Raw genomic sequence first — 21,771 nt, 5'->3', positions numbered from 1 at the left:
GCTACACGGGTAGCAGGGGCTTTGTAGCGTGGACTAGGCGGTTTTTTAAGCTAGAGGGTCTCGGGGAAACACAAGAAGGCTTCAGTCACAAAGACTGCAGGCCGAACACAGGAAGAACCTAGATACAGTAACATCGGTATAACAATTGTAAAATGTCGTAGCTGTGTTGGAAAAGTACCAGAGCTCCAAGCGCTATTAGAAAGCACTGGTGCGCAAATCGTTATAGGCACTGAAACCTGGCTAAAGTCAGATACAAACTCAGTCGAAATTTTTGCGAACAACCATACGGCATTCCGAATGGAATAGGCTAAACGCGGTTGGCGGTGGCGTGTTTGTTGCTCTTACAAGCAGTTCATCTTGTATTCACTTAATAAAGGCAAATCTTCCGGTCAAGATGGTATACCAGTCAGGTTCCTTTCAGAGTATGCAGACATAATAGCACCTTTCATAGCAATCATACACAACCGCTCACTTGACGCAAGGTCTGTTCCTAAAGACTGGAAAGTAGCACAGGTTCACAAGGAAATAGGAGTAACCCATTGAATTACAGACCCATATCACTGACCTCAGTTTGCAGTAGGATTTTGGAATACACTCCTGGAAATTTAAATAAGAACACCGTGAATTCATTGTCCCAGGAAGGGGAAACTATTGACACATTCCTGGGGTCAGATACATCACATGATCACACTGACAGAACCACAGGCACATAGACACAGGCAACAGAGCATGCACAATGTCGGCACTAGTACAGTGTATATCCACCTTTCGCAGCAATGCAGGCTGCTATTCTCCCATGGACACGATCGTAGAGATGCTGGATGTAGTCGTGTGGAACGGCTTGCCATGCCATTTCCACCTGGCGCCTCAGGTGGACCAGCGTTCGTGCTGGACGTGCAGACCGCGTGAGACGACGCTTCATCCAGTCCCAAACATGCTCAATGGGGGACAGATCCGGAGATCTTGCTGGCCAGGGTAGTTGACTTACACCTTCTAGAGCACGTTGGGTGGCACGGGATACATGCGGACGTGCATTGTCCTGTTGGAACAGCAAGTTCCCTTGCCGGTCTAGGAATGGTAGAACGATGGGTTCGATGACGGTTTGGATGTACCGTGCACTATTCAGTGTCCCCTCGACGATCACCAGTGGTGTACGGCCAGTGTAGGAGATCGCTCCCCACACCATGATGCCGGGTGTTGGCCCTGTGTGCCTCGGTCGTATGCAGTCCTGATTGTGGCGCTCACCTGCACGGCGCCAAACACGCATACGACCATCATTGGCACCAAGGCAGAAGCGACTCTCATCGCTGAAGACGACACGTCTCCATTCGTCCCTCCATTCACGCCTGTCGCGACGCCACTGGAGGCGGGCTGCACGATGTTGGGGCGTGAGCGGAAGACGGCCTAACGGTGTGTGGGACCGTAGCCCAGCTTCATGGAGACGGTTGCGAATGGTCCTCGCCGATACCCCAGGAGCAACAGTGTCCTAATTTGCTGGGAAGTGGCGGTGCGGTCCCCTACGGCACTGCGTAGGATCCTACGGTCTTGGCGTGCATCCGTGCGTCGCTGCGGTCCGGTCCCAGGTCGACGGGCACGTGCACCTTCCGCCGACCACTGGCGACAACATCGATGTACAGTGGAGACCTCACGCCCCACGTGTTGAGCAATTCGGCGGTACGTCCACCCGGCCTCCCGCATGCCCACTATACGCCCTCGCTCAAAGTCCGTCAACTGCACATACGGTTCACGTCCACGCTGTCGCGGCATGCTACCAGTGTTAAAGACTGCGATGGAGCTCCGTATGCCACGGCAAACTGGCTGACACTGACGGCGGCGGTGCACAAATGCTGCGCAGCTAGCGCCATTCGACGGCCAACACCGCGGTTCCTGGTGTGTCCGCTGTGCCGTGCGTGTGATCATTGCTTGTACAGCCCTCTCGCAGTGTCCGGAGCAAGTATGGTGGGTCTGACACACCGGTGTCAATGTGTTCTTTTTTCCATTTCCAGGAGTGTATATACTGTACTCGAACATTATGAATCACCTTGAAGAAAATTTCTTATTGATATATAACCAACACGGATTCAGAAAATATCGTTCTTGTGCAACACAGCTAGCTCTTTATTCCTATGAAGTAATGAGTACTGTCGACAAGGAATCTCAGATCGATTCCATATTCGTAGATTCCCAGAAGGATTTTGATAATGTTCCCTACTAGCGACTATTAATCAAATTGCGTGCATACGGAGTATTGTCTCAGTTGTGTGACTGGATTCGTGATTTCCTCTCAGAGAGGTCACAGTTCGTAGTGACAGACGGTAAGTCATCGAGTAGAATAGAAATGATGTCTGACGTTCCGCAAGCTAGTGTCATAGGCCCTCTGCTGTTCCTGATTCGCATATATGATCTGGGTTATTACGCTGAGCAGAGGCCTTATATTGTTTACAGATGACGCTGTAATTTACCGTCTAGTAAAATCATTAGACTATTAGTTCCAAAATTATCTAGATAGAATATCTGTATGATGCGAAAAGTGGCAATTGACACTAAACAAAGAAAAGTGCGAGGTACTATGGCACTATTGGTACTAAAATAAAACCCATAAATTTAGGATATACGATAGATCCCACAAATCTAAGAGCTGCCAATTCGACTAAATACAATTACTAGCAACTTAAATTGAAAAGACCACATAGATAATATTGTGGGGAAGCCGAAACAAAGACTGCGCTTTGTCGGCAGAACACTTAGAAGATGCGACAAACCCACTAATGAGACAGCCTACGTTACAGTTGTCCGTCCTCTGCTGGAATATTGCTGCACGGTGTGGGATCCTTACCAGGTAGGATTGACGGACGAAATCGAAAAAGTGCAAAGAAGGGCAGCTCGTTTCGTGATATCGCGCAGTAGGGGTGAGAGTGTCACTGATATGATACGTGAGTTGGGGTGGCAGTCACTGAAACAAAGGCGGTTTTCTTTGCGGCGAGATAAATTTTTGAAATTTCACTCACCAACTTCCTCTTCCGAATGCGAAAATATTTTGTTGATACCCACCTACGTAGGGAGAAATGATCATCATAATGAAATAAGAGGAATCAGAGCTCGAACGGAAAGATTTTGGTGTTCCTTTATCCCACGCGCCATTCGAGAGTGGAATGGTAGAGAAGTAGTATGAAAATGGTTCGACGAACCCTCTGACAGGCACTTAAGTGTGAATTGCACAGTGACCATGTAGTTGTAGATGTAGAAATTGAAGTAGATAGTTCCTGTGAGTTAGTACTGGCAGAGTCCGCCCCCGGTAGCTGAATAGTAAGCGTGACAGATTGTCAATCCTCTGAGCCCGGGTTCGATTCCCGGCTGGGTCGGGGATTTTTCTCTACCCAGGGACTGGGTGTGGTGCTGTCCTCATCATGATCCTATCATCATCATCATCGACTGCAGGTCGCCGAAATGGCGTCAAATTGAAACACCGGCACCCGGCGAACGGCCTGCCCGGCGGGGTGGTCCCTAGCCATACGATTAAATAAACAAATAAAGTAGCAGCAGAGGTCATTGTTTGGGAGCCGGAATAAACTAATAACTGGATCCTTTTCCGGATACAGTTGATGGAAGAATCAAAGAGAACTTGAATTTGATTTCAAACACTTACCCGACTCACACCATTATAGTTGGTGGTGACTTTAATTTACCCTAGATATGTTGGCGAGAATGCATTTTGAATTCCGGAGGTACGCATAAAACGTCATCCGAAATTGAATTCCAGAGGCATGCGTAAAACGTCATCCGAAATTGTGCTAAAGACATTCTCTGAAAATTATTTCGGGCAGTTAGTTCATAAGCCCATGCGTATAGTAGGCGGTTGCGAAAACACACTTGACCTATTAACAACGAATAGTCCTAAGTTAATGACGAGCATCAAAACCGATACAGGGACTAGTGAACTCAGTTTTGTCGTAGCGAGGTTGAATATTCAAACCCCCAAATCCTCGAAAAATAAACGAAAAATATACCTATTCAAAAGAGCTGATAATAATTCACTTGACGCCTTCCTGAGAGACCATCTCCTTCCAAATAGATACGAGACTTGAATTCAGAGGAATAATATTGGCAGCAATTGAGAGATTCATACCAAATAAATTAACAAATGGCGGAGCTGATACTCTTTGGTACACAAAATGAGTCAGAACACCGTTGCAGAAACAACGAAACAAATATGCCAGATTTAAACAGACACAAAATACTCAAGATTGGCGATCTATTACTGAAGCTCAAAATTTAGCGTAGAATTCAGTGCGAGATGCTTATAACAGTTTTCACAACGAAACTTTGTCTCACAACGTGGTAGATAATCCAAAGAGAGTCTGGTCGCATGTGAAGTATGTTAGCGGCAAGAAACAACCAATGCCTTCTCTGCGCGATAGCAATGGAGATACTATCGAGGACAGTGCTGCCAAAGCAGAGTTACTAAACACAACCTCCCGAAATGCCTTCACAAAAAAAGATGAAGTAAATATTCCAGATCTCGAATCTAGAACGGCCGGCCGCTGTGGCCGAGTGGTTCTAGGCGCTTTAGTCCGGAACCGCGAGCCTGTTACGGTCGCAGGTTCGAATCCTGCCTTGGGCATGGATGTGTGTGATGTCCTTAGAATGCGTGCTAAGTCTAGGGGACTGATGACCTCAGATGGTAAGTCCCATAGTGCTTACAGCCATTTGAACCATTTTTTGAATCTAAAACAGCTGTCAACATGAGTAACGTGGAAGAAAATCTCCTCGGAGTAATGAAGCAATTTAAATCACTTAATAAAAGCAAGTCTTCTGGTCCGGACTGTATACCATTTACGTTCCTTTCAGAGTATGCTGATGCATTAGCTCCATACTTAACAATCATATAGAATCGTTCGCTCGACGGATAATCCGCACCGAAAGACTGGAAAGTTGCACAGGTCACACCAATATTCGAGAAAGGTAGAATGAGTAATCCACTTAATTACAGGCCCACATAGTTAACGTCGAGATGCAGCAGCGTTTTGGGACATATATTGTGTTCGAACATTATGAATTACCTCGAAGGAAAGGGTCTATTGACTCACAATCAACATGGATTTAGAAAAAAAAGTTCCTGTGAAACACAGCTAGCTCTTTATTCGCATGGAGTGTTGAGTGCTATTGACAAGGGATTTCAGATCGATTCTGTATTTCTGGATTTCCGGAAAGCTTTTGACGCTGTACCACGCAAGCGGCTTGTAGTGAAATAGCGTGCTTATGGAATATCGTCTATGTTATGTGACTGGATTTGTGACTTCTTGTCAGAGAGATCACAGTTCGTAGTAACTGACGGAAAGTCACCGATTAAAACAGAAGTGATTTCCGGCGTTCCTCAAGGTAGTGTTATAGGCCCTTTCTGTTCCTTACCTATGTAAACGATTTGGGATACAATCTGAGCAACCGTCTTGTTCGCAGATGACGCTATAGTTTATCGACTAATAAAGTCATCAGAAGATCAAAACAAATTGCAAAACAATTTAGGAATGACATTGAATGGTGCGAAAATTGGCAGTTGACCCTGAATAACGAAAAGTGTGTGGTCATCCACATGAGTCTTAAAAGGTATTCGTTAAACTTCGGTTACACAATAAATCAGTCTAATCTAAAGGCCGTATATGAAAGTAAATACCTTGGAACTACAATTACGAACGACGTGAATTGGAAGGAACACTTAGAAAATGTTGTCTCGCGGTTCTAGGCGCGCAGTCCGGAACCGTGCGGCTGCTACGGTCGCAGGTTCGAATCCTGCCTTGGGCATGGATGTGTGTGATGTCCTTAGGTTAGTTAGGTTTAAGTAGTTCTAAGTTCTAGGGGACTTATGACCACAGCAGTTGAGTCCCATAGTGCTCAGAGCCATTTGAACCATTTAGAAAATGTTGTGGGGAAGGCTAACCAAAGACTGCGTTTTATTGGGAGGACACTTAGAACATGTAACAGATCTACTAAGGAGACTGCCTACACTAGGCTTGTCCGTCATCTTTTAGAATACTGCTGCGCGGTATGGGATCCTTACCAGATAGGACTGACAGAGTACATTGAAAAAGTTCAAAGAAGGGCAGCACGTTTTTTATTATAGCGGAATATAGGAGAGAGTTTCACTGAAATGATACAGGATTTGGGCTGGACATTATTAAAAGAAAGGCGTTTTTTGTTGCGACGGAAGTTTCTCACGAAATTCCAATCACTAAATTTCTCCTCCGAATGCGAAAATATTTTGTTGTCACCGACCTACATAGGGAGAAACGATCACCACGATAAAATAATGGAAATCAGAGCTCGTACGAAAGATATAAGTGTTCGTTCTCTCCGCTCGCTCTACGAAATTGCAATAATAGAGAATTGTGAAGGTGGTTCGATGAACCCTCTGTCAGGCACTTAAATGTAATTTTCAGAGTGTAAATGTAGATGTATATATGAAGATTAAAGACGTAGAATGTTGATAACGTTTGTTTTATTTAAAAGGTTTAACATTTTTCACAAAAAAATTTCCGAGGCATTACTTTCCACCACGCCCTGGTAACATAGAATGCTAGAGCTGGAAATTACTATGACGTAAAAACGACAGAGAAAACATTTAGTGGTAATAACGAGAATGATGAGTATTTGTAGACAGAGTGCTGTAGCAGCAATGGATTTGAGATATAGTTTTAAAAGGGAGAGAAATATGGTCATGTTAAAGACAGCCAAACTAAACTTGGCGTTGAATTGTGCACGGAACGGAGAATAGTTTGTTGCAGAGGAGAAGGGCAGCAACAGGAGACTATTTTTCGAATATTTTGTTTTATGGATGAATACAGCCATGGTGCTAGATAACTGAGTTCTGTTCTGATGGAATGACAGGTATTTGATGTCTGATGCAACGTACTGAGGTGCATACGGACACAGATCATGAAATAAGCATGGATTATGATAGTCAATATAAAAGCTCATATGAAGCAATGACGTGGTCAAACAGACGGATGTTGGAGGTGAAACGTCCGCAAACATTCATTTTTAGTTCTAACAGTTTAGCGCTTTCATTACTCATGCAATAGTGGTGGACAGAGTACTTGGGTAAGTTTAAGTTCCACATTCTGCGGAAATATCTTCCTAAACGTCTGGAGGGCACAGACGCATGAGTAACTCTACGAGTGTGTGGTGACAGCATTTTCTATCCAATTGAAGTATTCGTCCAAATCAGTAGATGGGAGTTAGAACAGCATTGCCATCATGAAGTTGTAGAAGGAAGAGGTGAAGGCTTCTTGTCCGACAGTGTTGAGATAAACGTCCTAGGTCCTATTCACGGCAACATGTATCGGTGGCGAGATCACCCCAAAAACATAAGCACCTCCGGTCTCAAATGCCCCTTCCACATCCTGAACGTTGAGCTCCTCACTGGGCCTTCAGTTCACTCCATCTCTTTAATCATTCTAAATGAAAAAAAAAATCCCTTGTCACACCACACTGCTCGCCTCTGCTCAACTACTATTGTCTTTGGCCCTACGAAGACTTGGAAATTTATGTAACGCTACGAACAATCTTTTAGTGATTTACTCGACTCCAGATTTCCACTGCATGGAGTTTGCTTCGAAACTTTTATTCGAAACTGGTTGAGAGGGACATGCATTCATTGACAGCAACAATTCCTTTCCAGTTTGAAACCGATCGTCATTGACAAGGAGCGATATTGCTCCGAAATTTCTCTCCAGTGGTGTCTGTTAGGATCATTATATGACCACCGTTCTGACACGGTATTATTTGGAGGGGAGTGGTGCACCATTCCGTGTAGACATGCTGGACAGTCCACACTGACATAGCAAGAAGTAGCCTTAAGTCGTTCAGGACATACTTATGGGTACATATAAGCGATAGTTCCTTTCCCTGCTGATTCTGAACAAGCTATATTTACCCAAACTCATTATAACGTAAGTCAGCGATGGCACTATATTCAAGAATCTAGACCGCTCTAAACCATCCAGCATGCTGTTCAAAAGGGACAGCTTTGATTTAGATCTCTGAGCCTTCTGATACCTTCATGTACAGGGTGCCAATTATAGAACTATATGAAAAAGCGTCAATTACTTAGAAACTACGGCGTGCTCACACTTTATTCAACATGTAAATGTTGCTACAGATACTCGGATTTAGGTTATGGCATGTTTTACCTGCCTGCTATCGCTGGCGATGATGTACGACAGACGAATAGCAAAATTCTGCGTGACCCGCTGAAGTGTCGGAACATCTGCGCTGTCGATGACCTCCTGAATAACTGTTTCCAGCTCTGCCAGGTTTTTGGGTTATTGCTGTACACCTTGTCTTTAATATATTCCAACAAAACGGAGCCATGTGTGTTCATATCCGGAGAGTATGGCGGCCAATCGAGATCCATGCCAGTGGCTTCTGGGTACTGCAGAGCCAGAGTCGTCCGAGAAGTGCCCCTCCTGGACTTCAAGCACTCTCCTGCTTCGTTGGGGTCAAGCTCTGTCTTGCATGATCCACATCTTCTCGAAATTAGGGTCATGTTGGATAATGGGGATGATATCCGCCACCAAATCTTTGAAACACCGTTCGGGAGTCACATTGCCGTCAAGGAATATTGCACAGATTATTTCGTGACGGGATGCTGGGCACAACACAGTCACCCGTTGAGGGTAAAGAGACTTCTCCATCGCGAAATGCGGATTGTCAGTCTCCAAAGGGGACCAAATTTTCTTATTGAGGAAGCCATCCAAATGAAAGTGGGCTTCGTCACTAAACATACTAAATCGCATTACACCCGCGCCCAACCATGCAGTTTGAGCGTCGTAACGCAAACCGCTTAGGAGTTATGATGATTTTTTTTATAAGTTTCAATAATTATCACTCTGTATGAGGGGCATTAAGACATTTATCCCGCTGGAAAACGAGACTACTAGTTCCTGTTCCGTAAAACGTGTTAGGCCGCCGACGGGTCCTCAACCGCTCCCACTCTTGCGTTTACTCGTCTGACAGAAACCGACATCCAAGCATGTCTCTCTTGAGGTTGCCAAGGACGTGACAGTTACAAGCCGAAGGACCTGGACTGTAACGAAGGACGCTGCAGTGTTGCCAAAGCAAATTGCTCAAGCGTAGCCTTCGCCTGATAGCAGCGTGAGGGGCAGGGGTTATCGTGCAACAGGATGATTCCGTCCGACACCATTCCAATAGTCCGGGGGAAAACGGCAAAGCCAGCGATGGAAACATCCCTTATCTCCCTCCCTATGGAAATTCAATGCTGTTCACCCAAGTCCCGTCAAGGCAATTATGACCTTATTCTTCGTTTGCAGGGGGTCCTCTGCTCGTCGTTCCTCCAGCGCGGAGCCACAATCAATGGGCAGCACTATGAAGACACTTTGCAAAATCTGCGAAGCGACATCTAATCAAAATGCCTAGGAATGCCGTCGGATGGAATCATCCCTTTCCACGATAACCCCTGCCACCACACTTCCAACTGGACAAAGGCTGGACTTCAGCGATATGACTCGGAAACACTGCAACATCCCCCGTACTGCCCGTATCCTCTAGCGTGTGATTTTCGCATCTTTGGCAACCTCAAGGAAGACATGGGTGGACGTTGGTTGGAGTCGAACGAGGAAGTGCAAGGGTGGGAACTGTTGTGGATCCGTCAACGACCGACCTCTCTCTACAATAATCTCATCTCGCAGTGGGATAAATGTCTTAAGGCGTGTGGAAACAATCCGGTCCTGTAGTGACGGCTGTCGGTAACGATTCCTCGTGCGATGGCGGAATAAAATTTCCTCACCATTATTTTGCCGATAACTTGATGAAATATAGTGGGGTCCGATTCATGGTCACCATATTTCGTCATGATATCTTCGATAAAACGCCAAACCTTTCCGCATTGTCTCGTAGAGTGAAGATATCTGTTGACGGTGATCCGTCTGTCGTGTTTGGACAATAAGACTGACTACTCGACGAGAACACCATATCAGATGTAAAGTGCGTAAGTGGAAGTTAACATTACGTGAGTCAGCCCTTACCTTTTATGCCGGCTTGAACACTCCTGAAAAGACTTTAATTAACGTGTCTGAATTTTGTTGGAGGAATGACAGCCTATTCTTTCTCAAGACCTGATCAAAGGGAAGGTAGTGATGTTGGACGTTAGGGTCTGGAGTGAAGACTACGTTGCAGCTCGGCCCTTAAATGTTCCACTGGGTACACTTCGGACCGCTGGGAAACCTATTCCATTTCACGGATGTGATTGTTCAAAGACTACTGCTTCACGGGCGCTTTTTAATGACAGATGGTGCAGCAAGGGCATCAAACGCCCAGTTGTGAAAAACACACATGTACCGTAAAACCACCTCCTCTTTACTTGACTTTGGGCATTACACGTAACGTTTCCCAGCAGATTAACGTGTACAACGCGATTCATCACTCCAAATCATTCGTTCTCACTCATCCGCTATCCAGTAGATTCGCTCTTTACATCGCCTTAGGCGTTGCTCAACATTCACATTCGGTACAACACCAAAATTTCGCGATGGACAGGTGAGAGAGTGCGCGAAGGAAGAAAATGTTTCACGTTAGATGGCTGAACTTACCACCGTTGTACCTCAGTCAACAATGCTAGACGAACGTAGTCAACTTCCCCGTAAGTTTAGAATACTGTCCATTGTTAAACGGAGATTATCTACAGTCAGGTTCGAACGATAGTTGCAGCGAAATCTGGTGTGATGTTAACACAATGAAATTTAAGAATGTACGAATTGGGTGTAAAATTAGGTATACAGCTACCTCTGCATGGCGACTCTGTAAATAACACTCAAGTGCATGTCAGAGGGCTTATCAAACCACCTTCACGGTAATTCTTTAATATTCCAATCTCGAAAAATGCGCAGGAAAAACGAACTATTAAATCTTTCCATGCGCTCTCTGATTTCCATTATTTTGTTATGATGATCGTTTCTCTTTGTGAGGGTCGCATTCGCATTCGCATTCGGAGGAGAGAGAGGCTGACTGAAATTTCTTGAGAAAATTCCGCTGCAACGAAACACACCTTTGTTTTAATTATGCCCACTCCAAATCCTTTATCATGTCAGTGACACTCTCTCCCCTATATCTCGATATAACAGAACGTGCAACTCTTCTTTGAACTTTCTCTATATGTTCCGTTAAACCAACCTTGTAAGAATAACACCGCGCTCCAGTACTCCAAATTGAGGACGAACAAGTGTAGTGTAGGCAGTATCTTTAGTAAATCTGTTGCATCTTCAGGTGATCTGACAATAAAACGCGTTTTTTGGTTGGCCTTCAACACAATATCTTTCCAATTTAAATTGTTCGTAATAGTAATTCCTATCTATTTAGTTGAATTTACGGCCTTTAGATTTTATTGATTTATCGTGTATGGCCTCTGTTTTTCAAGTTACACCCTGTTTTACTGACATGTATTTGAAGTCAGAACTACATCTTATTCACAGCGACATGGTAGGTGTTGTGGGGTAGCCCTTGTAAAGCCGTATTTGAGGGTACTGTTCATCTTAATTTTGACACATTTTTAGAAAAAAACATATTTCGAGGAAACTCAGACGTTTCAGTCGAAGCTCACGGTCAAAATACTTATATTATGGAAACAAGTGTTACTTAAGAGACATTGTTCTAGTTGCTGTCAATTAATTAATGTGGAAACTAATGTGTTTGGTGATGACCTCTTAATTAATGAAAACTTGTATGTTTGGTGACGACCTGCACCACCAGTGCTCATCAGCCACATTTTGGAAACGGTAATAAGCAAATGGAATCTTATGCTTGAAGGAAACCTAAGCCAAGAAATCATATTAGATTATAAAAACTCGAATGCCAAACTCAACTGTCCCAGCCTCTGTAGATACTTTAGCCAAATTTTCCGAAAACATCGACACAGCAACTTCTTCTTTTCATCACATATTTACAAGGGATCTGTCTACCTTTAAATGGTAATTTGACGTGGTAGCGTTATGAGTGTGGGCGGATTCTCTTCCTGTCACCACACTTTCTTGCCCCGTCCCCCACGTGAAAGTGTGAGGTCGTGTTCGACATCTTCGGGTAAATGAGGCGGGACGTGGGTACCAGCCCGTCATTCACCTTGTCGGATGTGGTGAAGCGCCTAAGCACCAGATCCAGGTCGCACGTCACATCGGACCTCGTCGTTAATCCGCCGGGCGGATTCGATCTGGGGCTGGTGCGTCCCCCCAAATACCGAAAGCGTCGTGCTAAAGCTCGAGGGTATTCGGCTGGTGTAATCATTGATGTTGGTACAGAAAAAATCAACTTGCTCAAATAGACGGTGGAAAGTAATGAAAAACAAATTTCTTTGTAGAAGACAGGACTCTTAATTACAAGATTCTGTACAGTCTCTAGAGTGAGAAACATCCCAGAACGTGCTGAAGAAAGAAGTTCAAATGGTCCAAATGGCTCTGAGCACTATGGGACTTAACATCTGAGGTCATCAGTCCCCTAGAACTTAGAACTACTTAAACCTAACTAACCTAAGGACATCACAAACATCCATGCCCGAGGCAGTATTCGAACCTGCGACCGTAGCAGTCGCGCGGGTCCGGACCGAAGCGCCTAGAACCGCTCGGCCACTCAGGCCGGCGAAGAAAGAAGTAAACTATATTAGAGCACAGAAGATTCCAATGGCTTATCAGCCAGCAAAAGACATTTAAAATAAAGAATCTTTCTCAGTAATAACGAAAATTCAAAATAGTGAAAGCCGGAGCGCCTCTATGCAGTAAAATCTTTAGTCCTCAATAAAAGGATGTTGGAGAAAAAGGAAAGAAAGGTCGCACAGAAAACACTCGGTCCAATAAAAGTTGAGTGTACGTGGATGTGAAGAAATAATAGAGATCTCTATACTCAGACAGAAAAACTATATGATGGTCTCTGAAAATGGAGAATTTCATTTAATGATTTTATGGTTCGAATCCACCCGATCAGTGGGTTCCAGGTAGTAAAAAAGAATTTAACAAAAATTTACTTTAATAAAGCAGAAATCGTAGACAGGTCAACTTTTCGATACAAGATCAGGAAGTTGGATTGTTCTCCAGAAAAGATGGGAAAGTGCATCACTGTACAGACAGATGAAAGAAGAATCGAACATAGTGGAAGACCGAAAATCGGGAAAGAAGACAGTCAGTTACTTCACGTGGTGTACTGCTGGCGGAAATTTGAGAAAGAACAAGAGGAAATGGAAAGATAGATAATTCTCGCCTGCATAAGATCCGATTTCTGTGTCTTAATATTCTGTCCAAATCAAAATATTTTATCTTTTTTATGCAATACTTCACGAATTCCACTCCTCTGATAACCTTTTCTTCTCATAGAAACACTTGCAACCTACGTTCTCAATTACACAGAAGAGCCAAAGAAACTGGTACACCTACCAAATATCGTGTAGGATCCCCGCGAGCACGCAGATGTGCTGCAACACGACGTGGCATGGACTCGACTAATGTCTGAAGTAATGGTGGAGGGAACCGACACCATAAATCCGTAATAGTACGATAGGGTGGAGAACTCTTGTGAACAGCATGTTGTAAGGCATCCCACATATGCTCAATAATGTTCGTGTCTGGGGAGTTCGGTGGCCAGCGGAAGTGTTTAAACTGAGAAGAGTGTTCCTGGAGCCACTTCGTAGCAATTCTGGGCGTGTGGGGTGTCACATTGTCCTGCTGGAATTGTCCAAGTCCGTCGGAATGCACAATGGACAGATCAGACCGAATGCTGACGTACGTGTCACCTGTAAGGGGCGTATCTAGGTGTATCAAGGGTCTCATATAACTCCAACTGCACTCGCCCCACACCACTGAAGAGCCTCCAACAGCTTGAACAGTCCCCTGCTGACATGCAGGGTCCATGGATTCATGACGTTTTCTCCACACACCTTCATGTCTATCCGCTCGACGCAATTTGAAACGAGATTCGTCCGATCAGGCAACATCTTTCCAGTCATCAACAGTTCAATGTCGGTGTTGACAGCCCCAGGCGAGGCGTAAAGCTTTGAGTCGTGCAGTCATCAAGGATACAAGAGTGGGCCTTTGGCTCCGAAAGCTCATATCGATGATGCTTCGTTGAATGGTTCGCACGCTGACAATTGTTGATGGTCCGGACTGAAATCTGCAGCAATCCTCTGAATGTTGCACTTCTGTCACGTTGAACGATTCCCTTATGTCGTTGCTGGTCCCATTCTTACAGCATATTTTCCCGGCCGCAGCAGTGTCGGAGATTTCATGTTTTACCAGATTCCTGATATCCACAGTACACTAGTGAATGGTCGTAGGGGAAAATCCCCACTTCATCGCTACATCGGAGATGCTGTGCCCCATCGCACGTGCGCCGACTATAACACCAAGTTCAAACTCACTAAAATCTTGGTAACTTACCGTTGTAGAAGCAGTAACGGATCTAACAACTGTAGCAGACCCTTGTTGTCTTCTATAGGCGTTGCCGACTGTGGCGCTGTAGTCTGCCTGTATAATATCTCTGTAATTGAATACGCGTGCCTATACTGGTTTCTTTGGCGCATCGGTGTACTTGCTGGACGAAGTCGAATCTCTGGCTTTCTCTAGAATTTTCAGCCCGTAGACCCGTCTCTAGTACCATGAAAGTTACTCCCTGACGTCTTATCACATGTGGTATGATCTTGTTCCTTCCTCTAGTCATTGATTTCTATATATTCCTTTCCTCGCAGCTTCAGCGGAGAATCTTCTCATTTCTTACTTTATCAGTCCAACTAATTTTGAACATTCTTCTGCAGAACCGAATCTCAAATGCTTTGATTTTCATCCGTTCCGGTTTCCCAAAAAGCACGTTTCTCTAGCTCCAAGCGTACATTCTCAGAAATTTCATGCTCAAATTAACGCTAGTGTTAGACTTCTCTTCGACATAACTGCCCTCTTTGCTAGCGCTAGCTGCTTTTGAAATCATCTTTGCTCCGTCCAACGCGGTTATTTTCCTGCTTAGGTAGCAAGATTTCTTAACTTCGTCCACTTCCTGATCCCCAATTCTAATGTTATATTTCCCGCTGTTCTCATTTGCTCTAGTGATCTTTTGTTTTGTTTGTTTTCATCTCTTCCAACTCCCTTATAACCCATTTGTATCAATACATTATAATCACAAGTTTCATGCCACCAGAAACGTCAATTTCTTACGGAGGCCGAATGTCATTTAGACACAATGGACTATCCAAATAGTCATCAACATACCGTAAAATTGTATGACACTGTCTCATAACACACCCTCAGCTTTGGTTAGACAGTAATTTCCGTTGCGGGCAGTCTTGATGCGATGTAAGTATGTGTAGCTAGCAGGCGCTTTAACATCTACAGCTGTGTACATGTTTCGAAATCACACTGTATTGTTTTTCTTCTCTTATTGTGAAAGGTGTAACACCGATTCAAGGCGATATTTCTGTGCATTTCCCTTGAGTGTTTTGTTTTTGTACTGAAGAGTAACGAACAAAATTTAGTAAGAGGTTCTGTTCGTTTTTAATGTTAAGATCACGTCGAAAGAAGTTGATCCATTGACCTACAACTGTAGATAGCCAAGGATTACAAGAAAAATATACCTGCATGAGTTGTGGATTTGCGATTCTACACTATTAGTCGGGCTCGTTTTAATGTCATTTCAAATAACCTTAAGCTATCACTGATCCTATTTCATTGCCTTCATCATCATCAGATTCCGTGGTACATCGAAAAAACAAGAAAAATTTACAAAGTGGTTTAGTGAGTTATGAAAAACTCGTAATGGTTAATGTAAATAAACAAATAAAGTTACATCTACAGGAAGAATAAGTGATATTACGTGCTGATTGTATGAGACAAAAAAAAATCAGCTTCCGTGAGACGATCTCTCAAAGAAACCGTTTAATTGCGAAGGTCAGCCTAATGGAACACAACCGTTAATTGACTTAATGGGGCGCTAAATCTGTAACTTTTGCGATCATCAGATGGTGTTTGGTTAAGTGAGTTATGAAAAACTCGCAATGGTTAATGTAAATAAACAAATAAGGTTACATCTACAGGAATAAGAAGTGATGTTACGTGCTGATTGTACGAGACATTAAAAAACATCAGCTTTCGTGAGATGATCTCTCAAAGAAACCGTTTAGTTGCAATGGTCAGCCTAATGGGACACAACCGTTAATAGACTTAATGGGGCGCCAAATCTGTAACTTTTGAGATCATCAGATGGTGTTAACATGTGAAAGTATCCTACAGGGAGAGTGCAGAGCTGTAACACACATGCAGGTTTAAACAACATAACTTCTGTTTCTCTTCAGTGCGATGTCGCCATCATCATTATTATGAGTATTCTGCGCATAGGCAGGTTTACTTTCACGTAGTAAATCCCTCCATGGTCTCCTGTGTTCTACCATCCTCTTTAAGTCAGCGTAATTTCCGCCTTCGCTGATGTGGTCTATTTGTGTTTAGTTTTGTGATTACAGTTTTCATTTAAGTATTTTATAGGTATGAATGTAATCCAGCCTCTGATGGAAAGTGTTCTGAAACGCGTAAAGTGATACCAAACTCTGTGTTTAGGACTTTACGTTTACTATTTATGTGCAGACGAATTGCTCAAGTTTTTATGGGAAAAACCCCAGTTAACCACAGCAAAAGGATCTTCTAGGAGTAATGTACTGTCCTGACGAAATCTTATCTAGTGAGGTGGTGCACTGGCCGGTACATTGGACCAGCATTGGAGAGGACGACAGTTCCGATCGCCTCTGTCCAGCCAAATTTAAAGTTCTCGTGATTCCCTTACATCGCCATTGACAAATGCCAGGATGGAGCCTTTAAAAGGGCACGTCGGATATCCTTCCCCATATAAACAACGATCGGATCCTACGCTCCGTCCTTAATGACGCCGATGCTGACGGAACATCAAATGATAATCTTCCTTACTTCTCGTCTTTTGCAGACAGGCACAGTCTCATTGGTCGAAAAGACCCGTCGACCGTTCGTCATTTATTACTTTACCTCTTCCACGGCAAAGAATAACAAGGATCCCTTTTGCAACCCAAAACTTTTCGGCCACAATCTTTTGACACCTCTGGTGGAGGATCATGGTGTGCATTGACAGTTTCGAAATCTATCTCGTTACCAGCCTGAGGTGGTGATCGCACCTCTTACACATAGCGCCCGTTCAGTGTACAAAATCAGTTGAAGTTACTTTAAGGTTCTCAAAACTTCCTTAGATACTCGTTTTTGAGTTAGCTGTCAGCCGGCATTCAAAAAAATCTGCCTCCCGATTCACAAAACTTTTGTTATTTGCGCCGTCATCTTCCATCTGCCTTTAGGGGCAAATATTTCAGAAACGGTTAATAAATGATGGTCCAGTGTCATACTGAGTAGATTGGCACTGGTTCTTCTGACTCCGATTGCCATTTTGAGACGTGGTTCACGTGATGGATCTTCGTGAGATATCCGGATCTTTGGAACTGAAACACCAATTACTTAAATGTCGAAAATGAAGGAAAGGCCTTCGTCTAATGCATCATTATTTTTGAGAATATTTCCTTTGGCTGAAACGAAGCGTATTATTTATTAAAATGAATGTGATACAAAGAGGTATACTACTGCGGATTAATTGGACACCTTATTAGTGTTGTTGCACATCTTTCACCAGTATAACAAGGACTAATTTTCAATTAAATCTTCGTCGTTCCTACTCCCAGATATGGTGCACATCTGCTTGCCCTGGTACAAAAATAATACGGGGACTATATAAAACCGGATAACGATGACTATATAATCTTCTGAATATTACTCTGTGTTCAACAATATGTTTTTCATTTGAAGCAAAGGAAATGAGATAGGATGATAAACATTTGCGGGATTGTTTTGCTGCTACAGGCACGAGATTTGAAACTCATGTTTTCTCCTGAATACTTATATGTGTTGTACTTTACACCTTACATATCTCACTTTTGCTTGGCATTTGACTTCATAAGAAAAACAACATTCATTTTCTCCGGCAAATACATTCATAACTGTTTGCTTTCGTTCAAATATTCACGCTCTTCCCTATGTTTGCTACTTTAATAACAGATTGAGTATACTGACGTTCCGAGATTAATTTTTGTTGAAGGCTTGCCTAAATATTGAGATATGAAGAAAGAAAACACTCGGAAGAACGAGTGGTATTTGAACAATCCGTTTCACCGTATTTACTTCCTTAATTATTGTAATTTTATACGTTATTGAAGAAAAACGTTCAAAGACAGGAGAAGAGCACGAACATTACGAGAGACGTTTACTCTAGATATCCATTTTTCAAATATTTGAGTTTCCCATTAATAACTCAGCAACTGCTGAAACGCAGGTAGCGCACTTCCTTCTGATAGTGTTAATTTCGACATGTTTAACATACTCAATATGAATAACACATGTGTAAATCCATGCTTCCGAAGTACAAGTATGAGATGTATATTGTAAAACAGCAAACATTTTGGTCTAATCAAATTATGTGATTGCCTGACACGATGAAATCACTTAAAAGGTGCACTTACACGATTCGCGCAAATTCTGTCGTGTCACCATTGGTATCTCACGTTATTTGCCAATCACTGCTCACTTCGCTGACGCATTACTCGCATATCCAGCTTTCTGTGCAACTTCCTGAAAAAAAATTCAAGTATCATGATTATTAATCTTGCGAGTAAGCTTCGATTATAAACAACAAGAGTGGTGCAAATTTTCATTACATAACCTGTAAAAAATTTACTTATTGATATACTAATCAACGAGAAGGTAATACAACAATTCTTAAATAGTCAAAACTACAGCGTCGTTTCTTTCGGACTGTGGTGTGCGTACTTTAAGACCTTCGGTACACACACCATCAGATTATTTGACTTGTCGCTCTAACGAAGTAAGCGAGTGTCAGCAATATGTCTCGTGGTCTTATCGTGGCGTGTTTATCTTCTGCCGTTAGGTCAGACGATAGAAATGTCACTTGCATGCTTAGAGAAGCAGATTGACGGTGACCAACTTTAAACACAACTTGATTAATTTTCACACACATTTATTAAAACAATAACAAGCAAAAAAATAACTTAACTTGGTTCTGGATGCTATTTACAATTGACAATCCGAAGTTCCTTTGGTCTTGGTACGTTAATCTTATTCTCACATATCTCTGATACTTGACAAAGTGTCTATACATTTCTCTTGACGGCTATGTACAGGAATATGATAATCTTATTAGGCGCAGACTGAAACCTGACTACAGACTAATGCAGACTGATGCAGACTGACTAATCGGAGGTCTGTACACTCGTTATAATACCTCCGCGTTCAGGTATCACTGCGCGAGTGTGATCCGCGAGGAGAATAGGTTCTACGTTAGCAGCAATCTCATTGGCTGCGTTACATATTAATACGCGGATCGGCGGGAGCAGAATTTGGACCGTCTCTAAGACAGCGCCATCTCGTAGTGAGGAGACGGACGAGCGCTGCGCCTGCGCTGTTGTGGTTAGCGGGGCGGACAACAGAGTCTAGATAGCTATATGTCATATCCAGACTTAGACGGGTGTACAATACATGTATGCATCAATTTCATGCAGGTTCACTTCCACTGCCATTAAAATTTTGACATATATTTGTACGAATGTTTTCAATCGCAATATTATTATCACCCACTGAAATATACCATATGGTTATAACTGAAGTGCAGCTTCCACGGAATTCCAGTGTGGGCTGTAATTATTGTATGGCAGTGGAACATGGCAGATATGCTGCTGTGTTAATGCAGAACACATTCACCTGAGAAAAAAAAAGTTACTATTTTGGCTTCTAGGGGCAAATCTGAAGGGGCGACTGATTTGTGCTTGGAAAAAAAAATTAGTTCCAGTTTTGACCAGTAGATGGAAATCTGGAGGTGTGCAGCCTCTTGTTGACGTCTGTGTTGCTCATGCTGAACAGACTGTGGAAGCGTTGGTTAATAATGAAGGCCGCATTATGCGTTTCTCAATTGTTTGCCTTTTTCTGCCACGTCCTGTTCCTAATTCATTACATATGGAAACATTTCTGTACGTCTTTGTCGCATTCACCGCATCAGATTTGCACCCGATTGCAAAAATTAGAAATAATTTATTCCAGCTTAAATCGATTCCTCATTAACTCATTTGACTATCTACCAAGTTTCGCTATCATACGATAATTGCAGCCCGAACTGGTTCTCAGAAAGAACCTACAATTTAATTATAAACATGTAGTATATTTCTTTTGAAGTATTTTATGACAATTATTCTTCGAAGTAGTAAGAACATTGGAAATAATAATGTTTGAGTTCGTATACATTCTCTGGTTTATTAATAATTTTCTTGTACGGAACATTACCGTCACCTCTAGAATTGGGTTGAGCAAGGAAGATCTTATCCTCGGGAGGTTTTCTGTCATGGAGAACGAGACGGAAACGTAACGTCTATTGTAGCACGGCAGGTAGCGTGGAGGTGGTAGGGGAGGGGGTTCAAGAGGGGGAACTTGCTGTTTTCTCGGTCGTGGTGGTTGCCGACATTTAGGAAACATCGGCGAAACAGTCCCCAATCATTTCAACACAATGCAACATATTGGCGTCCTGTTACCAATGGTGCAGTTCTTTTGGCATGACTGTAAAACAACGTGTCTATGCGGAGCAGCCGAGGACTGCTTTGGTTCAGTCCCAGGTTGTTAGCAGTTGGGTCTAATTAACAAGTGAAAGGTCGTTAGGAAAATATGTTACATCGATCTCGTAAAGCGCTGTCCAGAGAGTACATTTTAGCCAAGTATCCCCCAAAAAAAAAAAAAAAATAGCTTTTAGATAGCGTTTCGTTGTACATTTGTTATGTCAATCAATATTCAAAAATAGTAGTCGTGGAAATATCAAAATAAATATGTTAGCATGATCAGATATGAAGTTTTTCAAGCAAACAAAGATCGTAACGATAAAAGCTTTTTTTATAAGTTTATTTCTTGTTTCCCTCTTAGAGTAGTATGAAACACGTGAATTTTGTACTGATTATTTTTGCTGATATCTATTGGGACTCCTTCAGTGGATCTGATTTTTATCTTACGTCAAATTTTCAATCTTCAATATCAATAAAACCTTACTCACGCATTAACGGGAAAATATTTTGCTATTTTTTGTTTCTATTTCCTAAATTTGTAGATTTAATAATATTATAAAAGTTGTACTTCGCTGATACTGTTCAAATATGCTTATCTTTAAGGTATGAAAGTTATGTTATTTTGAAAATTACAATGTGTGGATAACTATGAAACATTTGAGATACAACGGCCGGCCGGTGTAGCCGTGCGGTTCTATGCGCTACAGTCTGGAACCGCGTGACCGCTACGGTCGCAGTTTGGAATCCTGCCTCGGGCATGGATGTGTGTGATGTTTTTAGGTTAGTTAGGTTTAAGTAGTTCTAAGTTCTGGGGCACCGTTGACCACTTATTTTAAGTCCCATAGTGCTCAGAGCCTTTTGAACCATTTTTTGAGATACAATGAGATACGTGTGCTTCGTCAAGCAGTTAGGACACAACTCGTTCTCAAGCTCACTGACTGAGTTCTATCAGAAACAGCGATTATAGTATCTGGTCATCTCTTGAATTAGTTTCCGAAGACGCCCATGATCAGGCCTACTACTGTACTGCAATATCGAAAGTCGTGTTCGTGTGTATGACAAGCCAGTTATCATCCCAAGTAGCATTGGGACATGGTATTAACGGAAAGCGTTGGTGT

The sequence above is a fragment of the Schistocerca nitens genome, chromosome 8 (assembly GCF_023898315.1).
Source record: "Schistocerca nitens isolate TAMUIC-IGC-003100 chromosome 8, iqSchNite1.1, whole genome shotgun sequence".
Taxonomy (NCBI): domain Eukaryota; kingdom Metazoa; phylum Arthropoda; class Insecta; order Orthoptera; family Acrididae; genus Schistocerca; species Schistocerca nitens.
This window is presented reverse-complemented; position numbering follows the sequence as displayed.